This window comes from Propithecus coquereli, unplaced genomic scaffold, assembly GCF_000956105.1.
Source record: "Propithecus coquereli isolate 6110/MARCELLA unplaced genomic scaffold, Pcoq_1.0 Scaffold136, whole genome shotgun sequence".
Taxonomy (NCBI): domain Eukaryota; kingdom Metazoa; phylum Chordata; class Mammalia; order Primates; family Indriidae; genus Propithecus; species Propithecus coquereli.
The window spans coordinates 4307701-4323816 of NW_012137858.1; the positions used below are offsets into that span (position 1 = coordinate 4307701).

The 16116-nt window shown below is 35.1% G+C and overlaps 1 protein-coding gene and 1 pseudogene across 1 annotated transcript in view; one reads left to right on the forward strand and one right to left on the reverse strand.

The window, feature by feature from the left end:
• Positions 1-16116, forward strand: part of FBXO11 (F-box protein 11) — an 86749-nt gene that overhangs the window by 11162 nt on the left and 59471 nt on the right. The gene's annotated exons all lie outside the window — the stretch shown is intronic.
• On the reverse strand, positions 98-425 carry LOC105805899 (annotated as a pseudogene).

Sequence of the window (16116 nt, forward strand, 5' to 3'; positions counted from 1 at the left end):
AAACAACAATGAAGTGTTCTGTGTGCTAACAACATAGTTTAAAAAAAAAAAAAAAGGAAAACAAAATTCTGCGTTTTTATAAAACTTGATAAAAAATAGTATTTCAAACTGTACAGTCACCAGAAGTACACAGTTATCAAAAATGCACACACTTCACTTGGCATCTCCAGCACCTTCAGCTTTCTGTGCCTGGTCTGTTTTGGCATCTGCGTTTTCTGCAGGGTTATTCCCCTCCTTGCCAGCGTCAGCTTTTCCCTTTTCCCTTTGGGTACCTTCTCTCCTTTCTTTGCAGGGGGCTTTTTAGGCCTGGGCTCTGGCTTTGGAGGAGCAGGTTTAGCAGACAACCTTGCGGATCTTCTCTGTGGTTCATCCTTTGCCTTGACTTTATCCCCTTTAGCATCCCCTTCAGCCTTTCTCTTGGGCATGGTGGCGAGGCGCTGGACGCGGGGATGCAGCGGCGCGTGGGCTTGGGTGGGTCCAGGGGTCGTTCTCGCCTACTCCTCTTCACGCTGCTCCTCCTCTTATTTTTAAACATATAGCTACATTCAGCAAATGTTGCCATGAAGTTTGGGGATATGGAGCCTGCGCTGCTTCAGAATGCCTTTTTTTCCATCTTTTTCCAGAATGGCTTCTTAATCTCATTTCTAAATTAGGGGATTTTTGAATAAAATGACTTCTGAGATGCTCTGAAATTCTTTCTGTATCACTTGAGTTATCAATATAAATCACTGAGGTTTGAATTTGTTAAGTGTTACTATATAGACATAGTTCTTGCCCTTATAGAACCTAAAATGGAGTTAAGAAACTGAATTTAAATAAAACTTGAGATTGGGATGAATTGCAAGTAGGTTTCTTGGTATTGTTTTCATTGGTTTTTTTTTTTTGCTCTTTTTTGTCTATGCCTTTTTTTTCTAACAAGTAGAAATCAACTTTTCGATTAGATTAATAATTTATCTCCTGAGCTAGCTTATATTTTTATGCCCAAGTAAGATACATATGTATTTTTATGGATGTAGATAAGTATTAATGGCACTATCTATAGATTTATATTTCCAGTTTTATACATATAACTGGAGTTTCATTTGTAACCTTAGCCTTAGACTGTTTGCAAGACCAGAGTCTGTTAGAGTTTTCTATGAAATGCTAATAAGGTGAAGGTTTGTTACAACCCCTACTGTCTGCTATATATTCTACTCTTCAATCATTTATCGAATTACCTTTGTATCACACTTCAAAAGTTGTTGCAATCCAGTGATTGAGCTAAGTTATAGCATCTTTATCTAAGTGATTAAAAAATAAACATGTGCCTAGCAAAGGAAATTCTGCGGAGTTGGGGTCATACATATTGTCTTTGTGCTATCATTGTTCTTTATTATATAGTCATTGTTTTGCCCTTTTGTCTGTTTAGGTTATTAAGTATGAAATGTCCGATTTCCTTAATACTAAGTTAGACAGTTGATATCTCTGACATTTCACTTTGACACTTCTTGTTTTGTTTACTGTGAAAGTACATCCTCAGTCTTTCAAACACACTTTTGGCTTGTGATTATCGTTCAAAAAAAATTTTTTTAGAGCAATTTTGTGAAACTATGGATAAGTCAAAAATTCATGTTATTTTTGAATGTGAGTTCTGTCATGGAACCAATGCGGCGTAGACAGCTCGAAATATCAATGAAGTGTTTGGAAAGGATGTGGCTAATGAACACACAGTATGCTGATAGTTTGAGAAGTTCCATTCTGTTGATTTTAATCTTGAAAATGAGCCATTTGGGCGACCTGAGACCGAGGTGGATAATGATGAGCTGAAAGTTGTAGTGGAAGCAAATCCATCTCAACCTATGAGTGAATTAGCCGCAAGGTTTGACATTACTATTCCAACAATATTGGACCATTTGAAACAAGTGGGCAAGGTAAAGAAGCTGGATAGATGGATTCTGCATAAATTAAATGAGTGTCAGAGGGAAATCATCTCAAAGCTTGCCTTTCTTTGCTGTCACGACATAAAGGTGAACCATTTCTACACCATATTCTTATGTGTGATGAAAAATGGATTCTTTTTGACAACCGCAGGCGTTTGGCACAGTGGTTGGATAAAGATGAAGTGCTGAAACACAGTCCAAAACTGAGTATTCATCAACAAAAAAAAAATGAATGGTGTTTGGTGGTCCAGTGCTGGTATTATCCACTACAGATTCATGAAACCTGGTCAGTGGATGTTTACTGCAACCAGCTGGACGAAATGATGAGGATGCTTGTGATTAAGCAGCCAAGATTGGTCACTAGAGACAGGCCAATCCTCTTGCAAGACGACGCTCGACCACATGTTGCATAAACAGTGCTGCTCAAACTACAGAGGCTGGACTTGGAAGCTCTCTGTCATCCACCATATTCACCAGGCCTTGCACCAACTGACTGCCACCTCTTCCAGGCTTTGGACCACTTCTTGCAAGGAAAAATACTCAGTTCTCAACAAGCTGTGGAAAACACCTTTTGTGATTTCATCACTACCCACTCTTCAGGCTTCTTTGCTGTTGCCATAAACAAGCTACTCTTAAGGTGGCAAAACTGTGTGGATAGTTTAGGTGCATACTTTGATTAATTGTACTGCTTCTCGTTTGAGAGATAATAAACTAAACTTCTGATTCGAAATGGGACATTTCATATTTCGTGACCTAAATAGAAATTGAAGGTAGGAATGACAGGTTTAAACTAAATTACATATTGCTTAAAATCTAAGCACCTCAGTTGCAGAGAGAAAAACAACACTTTAAGTTTCCTCATAAGCCTCTGTAATCCCACATATCAAGTAGTAGTTGTAACTCCCAGGGTACCTTTATGGCTCTTTCTGATTCTTAGTATCTCTGAGGGAGCTTGTACTCTATTTCTGCATCATTTGAGAACCTCTTAGCTGAATAGTGTTGAAAAACTGAGCTGGGAGATCTGGATATAGGGAGCTTGACCAGGGTTTTTAAAGTGGTTTTAGAGGGCTAGGAAAATGTTACATACCTATCATTGATGTGCATTAATAACACATAAACACAGTGAAACTGGGAATATACATTCTTGATTTGGTGACATGTCTAAAAATTTTTGGTGAAATGTTAGGTAGTATCTTGAGATGGTGGAGGTAAGGTGATTTTTGTTATTTTACATTTATTTGTTTTTCAAGTACTGTGTATGGAATCTGGAGTGAGGAAAGCTTCATGACATTGGTCTTGGCAACAATTTTATGGATGTGTCACTTAAAGTGTAGGCAACAAAAGTGAAAGTAGACCAGTGGAGACTACATCAAACTAAAAAGCTTCTGTACAACAAAGGAAACCATTAAAGAGAATGAAAAGGCAGCCTATGGAATGGAAGAATATATTGGCAAACTATATATCTGATAGGGAGTTAATCTCCAAAATACTTAAGAAACTTCCACAACTCAGTAGCAGAAAAACTAATAACCCTATTTGAAAATGGGCTAAGGACTTCAGTGGACATTTCTTCAAAGAAGACAAATGGTAAGCAGGTATATGAAAAAAAGGTTCAACATCACTAATAATCAGGGAAATGCAAATCAAAACCATGATGAGATATTTCCTCACTCCTGTTAGGATGGCTATTGTCAAAAAAAAAATAAAAGACAACAAATGTTGACGAGGATTGGAGAAATTGAAACCCTTGTACACTGTTGGTGGGAATGCAAAATGATGTAGCTGCTGTGGAAAACAGTGTGGAGGATGTCAAAAAAGTAAAAATAGAACTATTGTATGATCAGCAGTTCTCCTTTCAGGTATTTACTCATAAGAATTGAAATTAGGATCTTGAACAGACATTAGCACTCTCATGTTCATAACATCATTATTCACAATAGCCAAGATGTGGAAACCTATATGTCCATCGACAGATGAATAGATAAAATGTGGTATATATACGATGGAATATTATTCAGTCTTAAGGAAATTCTGCTATATACAACAACATTGATATACCTTAAAGACGTTCTGCTAAGTGAAATAAGCCAGTCATAGACAAATACTGCATGATTTCACTTACATGATGTTATCTAAAATGGTCAAATTCATAGAAGCAAAGAGTGGAATGGTGCTTGCCAGGAACTGGAGGGAGGGAAAAATGGGGAGTTACTAATCAATAGGCATAAAGTTTTAGTTAAGGAAGATGAATAGGTTCTAGAGATCTGTACGTTATATCTGTAGTCAACAATATTATATTGTACACTTAAAAACTGGTTAAGGCCGGGTGTGGTGGCTCACGCCTGTAATCCTAGCCCTCTGGGAGGCTGAGACGGGCCGATTGTTTGAGCTCAGTAGTTCCAGACCAGCCTGAGCAAGAGCGAGACCTCATCTCTACTAAAAATAGAAAGAAATTGGCCAAACAACTAAAAATAGAAAAAAATTAGCCAGGCATGGTGGCGCGTGCCTGTAGTCCCAGCCTACCTGGGAGGCTGAGGCAGGAGGATCGCTTGAGCCCAGGAGTTTGAGGTTGCTGTGAGCTAGGCTGACGCCAAGGCACTCTAGCCTCGGGCAAGAGTAAGACTCTGTCTCAAAAAAAAAAAAAATAAAGTAAAAACTGGTTAAGAGTGTTGATCTCATGTTAAGTGTTCTTACCAGCATGAAATAAAATTAATTAAAAATAATAATTTAATAATTCTGATTATGATGCAAACTCATACCACTTGGTTGATGACACTGTCCCCATGTGGGTCATTTTAAATTTGAATAAAAGCTTAAACATTACATTTTTCAATGCTGAAAGTGTTTCAAGTGCTTATTAATTTATGGACATTTTTTGTATTTGTATTCACAGTAACTTTAGGATGATAATTGGCTATCATTTATAGGAAATGATAACTGATGGATCAGGAAGTCAGTTTAGAATTAACAATAAAATTTGATATTTGAGACTTTGAGCCAGTGATGCTGTCTTTCCAAGATAAGTTTATGACTGTAGCATAGAATTCTTTTTGCATCAGATAATTTTATTATGGTAGTAAATATATACAAATAATTTGCTTATATACCTGGCTGAATGATGGAAGATGGAGATTTAGTATGCAAAAAACTGGATGATTAGAAATTTATTGTTGGTCACAACAGGTGGCTATTTCTTCTACAGCATACCCAGGTGGTATGCTGTTTGATGATTTTATGTGAGGGAGTATTTTTTTTTTTCCATAAAACTGGATTTATCTCTGAAGAAATTGAGTGTCAGTTTATTAGGTGTTGAAACAGATGGCTAAGGGCAATAGTTTCATCATAATTTAGTAAAAAACCATCCCCCTGACTTTCTAAGATACTATATTCTAAGAATTTTTGGATTGTGGGACCTAGTATGTTTGGGAATAGATAAGTACCATTTTCCAAAATAAATTTGGGCTTTTGACTCTTTAGTTACTAGATATTGTATTGACTCATCTCAGACTCACTTGATTAGTCATCTCTCCATCATACAAGCTGCTAATAAACCTAAGCCAAGAGAAAACAAGCATTTTCCTGTTAGAAAATACACTAAATATTACCTTCATCAAAAGAGATCAACTAAATTTTGGGGCTTTTTGTTTGTTTTTTTAACTAGAAGCTATTCTAATGTGGTTTAGGGAAAATCAATAAGCGTAGATTCTAGATAGTAATCAGCATGGTTTTAGAGCTGATCACAGATGTATTTAACATATTTCTCTGAAACAGTGACTTTTGACAGCTGAGGAGGAAACAAAAGCAACATAGCCAAATTTAAATAAAGCTTATATTCTTTTCATAGAGCAGTCATATTGGTATTGTGTTGTTTGGAGTTATTTTAAAAAGTTGTTTATGTGTTATATGGAAAATATAAAATAGTGCTTAACCATTTGCAAATAGACACTTAGTAAATGATTTTTTCCGTTTCCCTTCAACTTTCTTCTCTGGACCCAGGTTTGTTCATATAATTAATAATTTACATTACTGAGCCTGTTAAATATGTTCATAGATAAAAAAATTGGGTGAGGTTAAGTACTTGAAAAACCAAGAATAGAAATCAGATTTCTTTGAATGTTACTGAAAAAAAGCAAGTGAACTTTAATCTGTGTACAAACAAACAAATAAGACTAGATTCTTAGAAATGTCTAGCCAGAAAAACTAAGTATAATGCTGAAATAAAAGAAATAAAAAAAAAAAGAAATAAGAAATTAAAAAAAAAAAAAAGAAAAACTATAGTAGATATGGGTTATAGTTGAAGTTCTAAAGAGTGTGTGGAGTGTGTGTGTGTGCGTATAAACACATGATATTGTATCATAGCAACAAGATTTGTAAAACGTTGGAATGGTTGAAAAATTATGTGTACTAAAAATTTTAAGTGATATTCCAAAGAGGGTAACTTATCCTTTCAAGGGGTTGTAAGTAATTCTTAAAAATGTTGCCGAATTATTTTCTTTTCTATATGCTCAAAAGATAGCTAGAGAAAATGAATTTATATTAGATTTCGGTTAGACTGACAAAGAATATCTGGTAAATTCTAAAACAGGGCACTAAAGAAGATTATATACTTTTCTTTTTTGGTAGCAGCTATTAGTATAGATACTCTAATTATCTTAGGGCTGGTAAATTAGAAACAGAATTACAGAACGTTTGAAATAGAAGGAACCATTGCCCTAATTCTTAAGGTTTATTCATTTGTTCAGTGTGACATTTGGATTTAGAACCCAGTAAGTGTCCATTTATGATAATGGTGGTATTTCAGATTAATGAGGAGAGGATTTACTATTCAAATAAATGATATTGAAACTATTGATTATTCACTTGGAAAAACATTCAGTTAATTCTCTACTTTAGTACCAAAAAATACACTACAAATGATTAAAAAGTTCAATTAAAAAAAATTGTTAAAGAATTAGGAGAAAATACTTTCTCTTAAACAAGGCCAAAAAAATCAAAGCCATTAAGGAAACATCAAGAAATTGACTACATATAATAAATTGAAAGTTCTGTGCAGTGCAGGGTGCTATAAACAAAGCAGATGACACACTGGAAAAAAAAATTTGCAGCTTATCCAGCATACAAATGATTAATATATAAGAATGTTTATTAAAAATTTTTAGGCATAAACTATCAATTATGGAGCTGAACTCTCTCTTTAATAAAAACACCACCTATGGCTGTCCCCCCTTCTTCCAGCCTTCTCAGAAGCAATGACTATCATGAATTTCATAGAAATCTGTTCATTCCATATTTAAATACTTATCAATGTGCATCTGTAAACATATTTAGCTTATGGAAAGTGTCACGGCTGTCACTGTGGAATATTAAGAGCTTGCCTTCAAGATGTTTATGGTTCCGAGGGGTAGATGGGAAGGTGAAATATTCTCTCAAAAGATATTTAATGTGAGTGCCAATTGAGTGACATAGATTATGAGTGCCAGATACCTTAGAAATTCTTTGATAATGGCTAAGTGAATTAAAGAATATAGAGAGATATAAAATTTAAAAAGAAAAAGTCAGTTCTTTTGTGTTCACTTGTCCCTTCAGTCTCCAGAGGTAGCTCTTAACTGTTCTTTTATGTTTTTTCTTTTGTGTGTATTCTTTTGAATTTTTTAAGTGCATGTATATATAAACTCATTTTTTTTTCATAAAAAAGAAACCACACTGTATGTGTTAATTTGTAACTTAAATTTTATTTTTTTACTTAAAGATATTCTGGGCATTTTTGTATATCAGTATAAATAATACAGTGTTACCTCATTCTTTTTTACAGTTGCAGAATAGTCCATTATATGAATGTACCACAATTAAATATTCCTCTACTGATTAATATTTAAGATGCCATTATAGAACTGTAGCATACAACCTTGTACAAGCAAGGTTTTTTTTTTTTACCTGTTCATGTCACAATTTTACTAAGTAGATTCATAAAAGTGGGTTATTGGGTCAAAGGAATTTTTATTTTATTTTTTAAGCTTTATTGAGGTATAATTGATGTGCCAAAAAATGCACATATTTTAATGTATACATTTTGATGAATTTGCAGGGATATTTGCATCGTAAGGTTTGTTGAATGTTACTAAATTTTTTTTCCAAAAAGGTCGTATAATTTATAATCCCATCAATGTGTATGAGATTAAATGTTACTGAATGAATGAATACGGAAATTATTAAGAGTAGAGGGGCAAATAGTCCTAGGGCTGAAATGATTTGGAAAGACTTCTCAGAGAAAGTGAGTACTTAAGCTAAACTGAGTGTGGCACTCACCTGTAGTCCCAGCTACTGGGGAGGCTGAGCCAGGAGGATCACTTGTGCCTGGAAGTGCAAGGCTGTAGTGAGCTATGATCATGCCACTACACTCTAGCCTGGGCAACAGAGCAGACCCTGTATCAAAAAAAAGAAAGTGAATACTTACTCTAGATCTTGAAGATGAATATGCCACAGATAGAGGAAAGGAAAGGGAAGGAAAAAAAGATACTCTTAGTGAGAGGGAAAGGGCCAGACAAATGGCATGGAAGAGTTACCAGGAAAGAACTTTTACTTTGTCATCATACTCTGTGTATCTCTTAGTTCACCTTTTTTTTCCTTTTTTCTTTTCGAGACAGGGTTTCGCTCTATCATCCAGACAGGAGTGCAGGAGTTCAGTGGTGCAATCATAGCTCACTGCAACCTCAAACTCCTGGACTCAAGCAATCCTCCTGCCTCAGTCTCCCAAAGTATAGAGGACTATAGGCATACGCCACCATGCTCAGCTTCAGTTCACTTTATGTTGGCATATCTTTTGCAAAAAAAGCGGAGTTAGGCAATCTCCTGTCTTCAAGGCTTTACTCTACCACCTGTGGAATAATCTAAATCCTTTAGCCTAGAATTCAAATTCTCCTACACTTTGGCTGCTTATTTTTTTTATATGATTCTTCTTAGGTAGAGTCATCTACACATTCATTATTCATTGTTCTTGAATAAGCCCTTACACATTACCACTACAGTTTTTTTTTTGGACATTCGTAAAATTGTGAACTCAGTGGTTGCTTGACTTCAGTATTTGATTGCTGTTTTTTATCTTTCTTTTATGTCTTCTTCATGTCTCCTTGTGCCACCTTTTTTTTTCTTTTCTTTTCTTTTTTTTCTTTTTTGAAACAGAGGCTTGCTCTGTTGCCCAGGCTCAAAGTGCTGTGGTGTCAATCACAGCTCACTGCAACCTCAAACTCCTGGGCTCAAGCAGTCCTACTGCCTCAGCCACCTGAGTAGCTGGGACTGTGGGCATGTGCAACCATGCCTAGCTAATTTTTCTATTTTTTGTAGAGACAGGTTCTCACTATGTTGTTCAGGCTGGTCTCAAACTCAAGCTGGCCTCCCTCCTTGGCCTCCCAAAATGCTGGGATTACAGGCATGAGCCACCATGCCCGCCTCCTCATGCCTTCTTGATAGCTACCCATATCCCAAGCTCAGGTACTTCCTATAATTTACAATTGTTAATCCAATTTATGCTTCATGGTGAAGAATTATTGCCAATATTTGATGATAATTTATATAGTAAGCTCATCACGTTCACTGTCTTGAATGCTTTCTTTATAATACTGTTTGACCATGAAGTTTCTAAATACTCACCAAAATGTATTTTCCTTATTAATAGATGTCTGATATAAGTGTATGAACTTAAAAGACACGAGGAATTATATGTAATTCACATACTAAGCATAACAAAAAGAAAATATTTTTGAAAGCATTCAAGTATCAGTTTACTACCTTGATACATGGGAAAACAACACAAGGAATTTCTGTAATAATAATTATAATTATTATTTAGTAGTGATAATAATAGTTGTCATTTATTGATCACTCTATTATAGGTAGGCACTAATTGCTTATTTTATTTTTATAACAATTCCCATCAAGCAGGTAATATTTTACCCATTTTACATATGAGGAAATAGAAGTTTAGGGAATTTAAGTAACAAGAGCTACAAAATGGCAACCACAGGATTAGAATCCATGTCTTTCTAATGAAACAGCCTGGATGAAATTTTAATATTCTGTTATACTGCATCAGTAATCATTATCTTCCATGTAAAAGTTAAGAATACATATTTCTAGGAAGAATAGACATCTTTGTTACATGAAAATGATCACTAATTGCACTGCTTTGAAAATGATGACAAATCATTACCTCCTTTTGGAAAGAGGGAGAAGTAATTAGTCATCAGTTATACTTTTTCAAAGAAAATTTTGAAAATTCAGAAAAGCATAAAGAGAAATTGAAAATTAGCAACAAACTAGAGAAAACTACTTTCATTCTTAAAAGTAAAAATCTATAATACATAGAAATATGTAAAATTGCATGTAATACTGGAATCATACTATGTGTATAGTTTTATGTTCTCCCTTAACATGTCATTGTTTTCTGCTATAAACATATATGCATGTATTATATTTGCTTGAAAATGGTTCTCAATGGCTAAATAATGTATTGCATGTACATTATTTGAGTTTATTTAATCTTGAATGAACTTAATCCTTTTTTTCTTTTCTTTTTTTTTTTTTTTTTCCCATGAGACAGGGTCTTGCTCTGTTTTCAGGGCTAGAATGCAGTAGTGTCATCACAGCTCACTACAACCTCAAATGCTTAGGCTCAAGCAATCCTCCTGCCTCAGCCTACCAAGTAGCTGGGACTACAGGTGCGCGCCACCACGCCTGACTAATTTTTTCTGTTTTTGTAGAGATAGGGTCTTGCTCTTGCTCAGACTGGTCTCAAACTCCTGGCCTCAAGCGATCCTCCCACCTTGGCCTCCCAAAGTGCTAGGATTATAGGTGTAAGCCCCTGTGCCCAGCCCTAATCCTTGTTTTTTAATTTACTCAATCCCTATTACTAGACATGTAGGTTACCTCTAATTTTTCTCTAAGTTACACTGGAAGGAGAAACCATGAGGATGTTGCTGTGAGTTTTCAGCATTGAGATTCTCCATCTCTCCAAAGATAATAATGATAGATTAAACATACACATATACACACAGTTAATAAGCATATTTTAGGAAAGAATATGGCTGTATACGTTTGTATCTTTTGCCCTCTAGAAATCAAAAAACAAAGAGAAGAATAATAAGAAAAATGCCTCAACTTCCATTTTCAGTGAACTGAAAGATATATAGACTCCAGATAATGTTTATTAAAGGCTACCAAAAGCATCTAAGAAAGGGGCAGAAGCTATGAGCTTAAATATACTTATTGGAGGTGAGGGGTTCACCTTGAGGTTCAAAAGGTAAATCTCTGTTCATAATGACAGGGTTGGTGGCAGAAGTACCTGGTTTGATTCAGAAAAGAAGAGCAAGTGTGTGTGTGTGTGTGTGTGTGTGTGTGTGTGTGTGTGTGTGTACACACAGTGGAATATTATTCAACCTTAAAAAAGAAGGAAATTTTGTCGTGTAATAATACCATGGATGAACCTTGAGGATGTTATACTAAGTAAAATAAGCTAGTCACAAAAAGACAAATACTACATGATTCCACTTACATGAGGTATCTAAAGTAGTCAGACTCTTAGAAACAGAAAGTGGGTGATAGTAGGTAGAGGAAGGGGGGAATAGGAGTTGTTCAGTGGGTATAGAGTATCAGCAAAACTTAATTGCAAGTGAAACTTATTTTCAGTTAGAAACCAGCTAAACTTATTTCCAGTTCATGTTCCAGAGAAAGGCAGTCCTCCTAACCTAACACACATATAAGGAACTCTTGGATACCCAGTAAGAAAAAGACGGTGCAGCTTCATAAAAGGTGTGCAAAGATACGAATGGATAATTGACAGAAAATTAAATGTAAATGGCTTTTAAGCATATGAGAAGTTGCTGGTGTCACTTACAGTAAGAGAAACTAAAACTATAATGAATAGTTCACCTATTAGGCAAGAACATAAAAATTGGACAGCATATTCTGTTGGTTGTGGGGCTTTGGGAGAAAAGGTGCTCATACGTTGCTGTTGAGGATACAAATTGAGATAAACCCCTGTGGATGGCAATTGAGCAAAATCTACCAGAGTAAAAATGTATTTGCTATTTGACCCAGCAGGTTGTATTTCCTGAAATTTATCTTATACTGGCACACCTGACACATACTGGACTATTTTTTTTTTTTTCTTGAGACAGAGTCTCACTCTTTTGCCCGGGCTAGAGTGCCGTGGCATCAGCCTAGCTCACAGCAACCTCAAACTCCTGGGCTCAAGCAATTCTTCTGCTTCAGCCTCCCGAGTAGCTGGGACTACAGGCATGCGCCACCATGCCCGGCTAATTTTTTCTATATATTTTTAGTTGTCTGATTAATTTCTTTCTATTTTTAGTAGAGATGGGGTCTCGCTCTTGCTCAGGCTGGTTTCGAACTCCTGAGCTCAAACAATCCGCCCACCTTGGCCTCCCAGAGTGCTAGGATTACAGGCGTGAGCCACCACGCCCGGCCACATACTGGACTATTTTGTAGCCTGATTTGTAATAGCAGAATGTTAGAAACAACCTAGATGTCCATCAGTAGGGGATTGGTCAAAGAAATGATGGAAAAACCATACAGTGGAATACCATGCAGCTGTAAGAAAAATATAAAAATATTTCCGGGGCTAAATAATTTATATTCATATATTTTTGTAATTTCATAAACTTGTAAAGGATGGACCAGGAAAACATAACAAGAGTTACCTGAGGGAAAAGGGACAGAAACTGAGCAAATAAAAAGATTGGGAAGGAGACTTTTCACTCAAAAAAAAGGTGAAAATAATACCTACTCAAAACTAAAAGAACAACAACAAAAAAATAAACATCTCTGGACTTAAAAGAACAAAAGGCAAAGTGTTAAGTAGGAGATAAATATGTGAGTCTATCAGAGTATGGTTTGGAAGCCAGCAGCTGCCCCTGAGAGGTCATTTCCTGCAGGATAGAGACCAAAACTACTACTATATATTGGTGGACAGGTCGGGAAAGGGAGGTACAGAACTTGTGTTTACTACCCAAGAAACTAGAGGGCTGAGTCGGAAAGGAACTGGAAAAGAATATGTGACCACTGCTTAGCGATATGGCTTATATAAATTGCATGTCCACAGTGGTATAAGGAAGCAGTGAAAGCCTCCTGTATAAGAGCTGGGCCTACCTGCCTATGTCTTAGTCGCTGGATCTTCAGGAGGAGACATCTGCAGCAATTATGAAACCTAATTCTGGGTTGGGAGGTTTGGGTGAGAGGTGGCAGCAAATGAAAAATTGGTGAGTTAGTGAGGTGAGTACACAAACACATGCATACACATAGGAACGCAACTTTGAGTTATAATGAACCTGCAAACAACAATTCAAAAATATACAAGAAAAAAGTAACCCTAAAAAAAATGAAAGTCAATAAATACCTTTATTAAAAAGAAAAGAAAATACTTTCTGTGTACCGATACAGAAATATCTCCAAGATTTGTTGCTTAGTGGGAAAAAAGGGAATCATGATACAGTGTTTATGTTTTCTGTTGTGCAGGAGTGGGGAGATAATTGATATTCTCATTCAAGTGACTCCTTAGTCTATGAAGTATAAATAATAGAACAATTTTAAAGTATATGTTTAAGATCCTTAAAGATATAAAGGAAGAAGTAATAACCATAAAAGAGAACCAAAACTAAGTAGATGTAAATTACACATGGATATAAAAAAGAACATTAGAAATCATTATTAAACTAGTCATATCATGAGATGTACTAGACTGAACATAGTCAATGAATAGTGATTTGGAATATAATGTTAAGGAGTTTACCCAGAATGTAGCAAGAGAAAAGTGAAAAAATAGAGAAAAGATATTAAGAGGATAGATTGAGATAATCAAACATAAGTCCAACGTCCAAAAGAAATTTTAGAAGGAGAGATTAGAGTAGTGAGGAAAAATACTTAATGAAATAATGATTCAAAGTTTTTCAAAGTTGAAATTGTGCATTGCTGAACAATTGCTTAGGATAAATTTTAAAAACTTCTTGGTGCTCAATCATGAAATTGCAGATCATAAAATAGAGTTCTTTATAATGATGAAAAAAGCCACTGTACCTCCTATACCAAAACATCAGTTAAATTAACAACTTATTTACCAAAACAATAACATCCAGAAGTGGTGGAATCCTCTTTCCTCAAAACGTAAAGGGAATATAACTGTTAACCTTGACTTTTATGCTCATTTAAACTACTAACTATCAACAAGAATGAGGCCCAAAGTGAGGCTATATACAAATGCGAAAGTTCCTTGCTTGTAAAAGCTTGATGTAAGAACCAAAAGATGTACTGCTTCAGCTGGGAGAATAGTAAACTAAAGGGAGGAAGGAATTGGATAAAAGAATACAGTGGCAAGCAGAGAAGTGGTAAAATATGTTGATGTATCAAGTTGACTATTGATTGTAAGTATATATAATATTTCTAAAGGTAGAACCAAAGTTCTAGACAGTAACAAAGCAACTGGAAGAAAATGGAGTTCATTGAATCAAGAATGGTATTGTCTTGTTCACAAGAAGTGTATAGAGTTACTGACCAGTTGATATCTCAGCAATTAGTTTATCTTACAAAAATAAATAGCTGTTTTTGTGGCTTTGTAGCTAAACTAGCTGAATGAAATAATAGCTTATCCCTTACTAGCTGTGTGACATGAAGGAGTTGTTTATCTTCCTGCGCCTAAATTTCCTTATCTGTAAATGGGGATGACAATAATACCTTCTCATAGTGTTGGGAGGATTAAGTGATACAAGTATAAAGCCATTGGAACACTGCTGAGTGCAAGTACTCAATACATGTTTGCTGCTGCTGCTCTTTTGTAACTTAACGGTAACCACACAAAGAATAGAAATAAACTATATGTCTTCAAGCTAGCAAAACTAAAATAAGGGGATGAAGAAAGCTTAACCCTTGATATACCATCAGGGTCAGCTGGAGTAATTTTAATTTTTGAATTTTTTTTTTTGAGCAGTTCTAACTACTTATAAGGGTTGATATTTTGTGACTTTTATTCTTAGAGATCCTAAGAACAAAGAAAAAATTTACTTATTAAAAACATCATTCTATCTTCCAATTACCATATGGATCCATTAGACCCTTTTTTATAAACCTAAGGTACATTATAGGATCTTAAGAATCTTACTTTTCCTGTATATTGAAATATTTTGCTATTTAACTGTAGGAATTTCATTATTTCATACTTTGCCAAAAAAGACTAAAATAATAAAGAATGATAGACTCTCCTAGAAGGAAGATGTAATAGTTAAATAGTCATGTTTTAATTTTCTCATTGCATTGCTCAAATATCGCGTCCTCCTTAAAAAGGTATAAAAGAATTTGGGAGACGTACAAATTAGAAGATAAATGCAAAGAGAAAAGTAGCATTCCAGACTTCATCTGTCCAATATGGTAGCCACTTGCCACATCTGACTATTTGTATTTAAATAAATTAAATAAAATTTAAAATTCCATTTCTCAGTCACACTACTTTTAAGGGATTGTTTGGAGGGGACTACTTCGCTGTGGCTAGCTACCATGTTGGACTGCACAGATACAGAACATTTTCATCATTGTAGAAAGTTCTATTAGATATTGCTGCTCTAAACTGTAATAATGTCAGTAAAAATGATCATATTAGTGTAAGCTCAGACTGTGATTCTTTTAGATGATCATATCCTATATGAATTTTCTTAAATTTAAGAATTGATGAATGCACAAGATACTTCTAAGGACAAAAAAATATATAGTATTTTTATCCAGTTATTCAAGGGGAATATTTTGCAACACAAACCTGAACCATCTCTTTTTGCTTAAAAAAAAAAAAGTACTGTGACAATGTTCTTTCCATCTTTTATGATGTTTACATGTGCAAAAATTTATTTGGTACAAAGAGGTTTGCTATATTTAAATTATTATTAAAATCTCCAAGAAAGTTGTCTTGTACTATCCCTTTATTCTTCTGTCAATTATTCGTAAAATGACCTAAATTTTTTTTTTAAAGGAGTCCTTTGTACTCAGGTAGTAAGTGGTGTGCTGACAGTTGAAGTATGAGAAAAAAAGCAGGAAAAGGGGGAGTAGAAAGTAAAGAAAATGCAAGGTAAATGTAACAAAACAAAATAGAAGGCCAGGCGCGGTGACTCACGCCTGTAATCCTAGCACTCTGGGAGGCTGAGGCGAG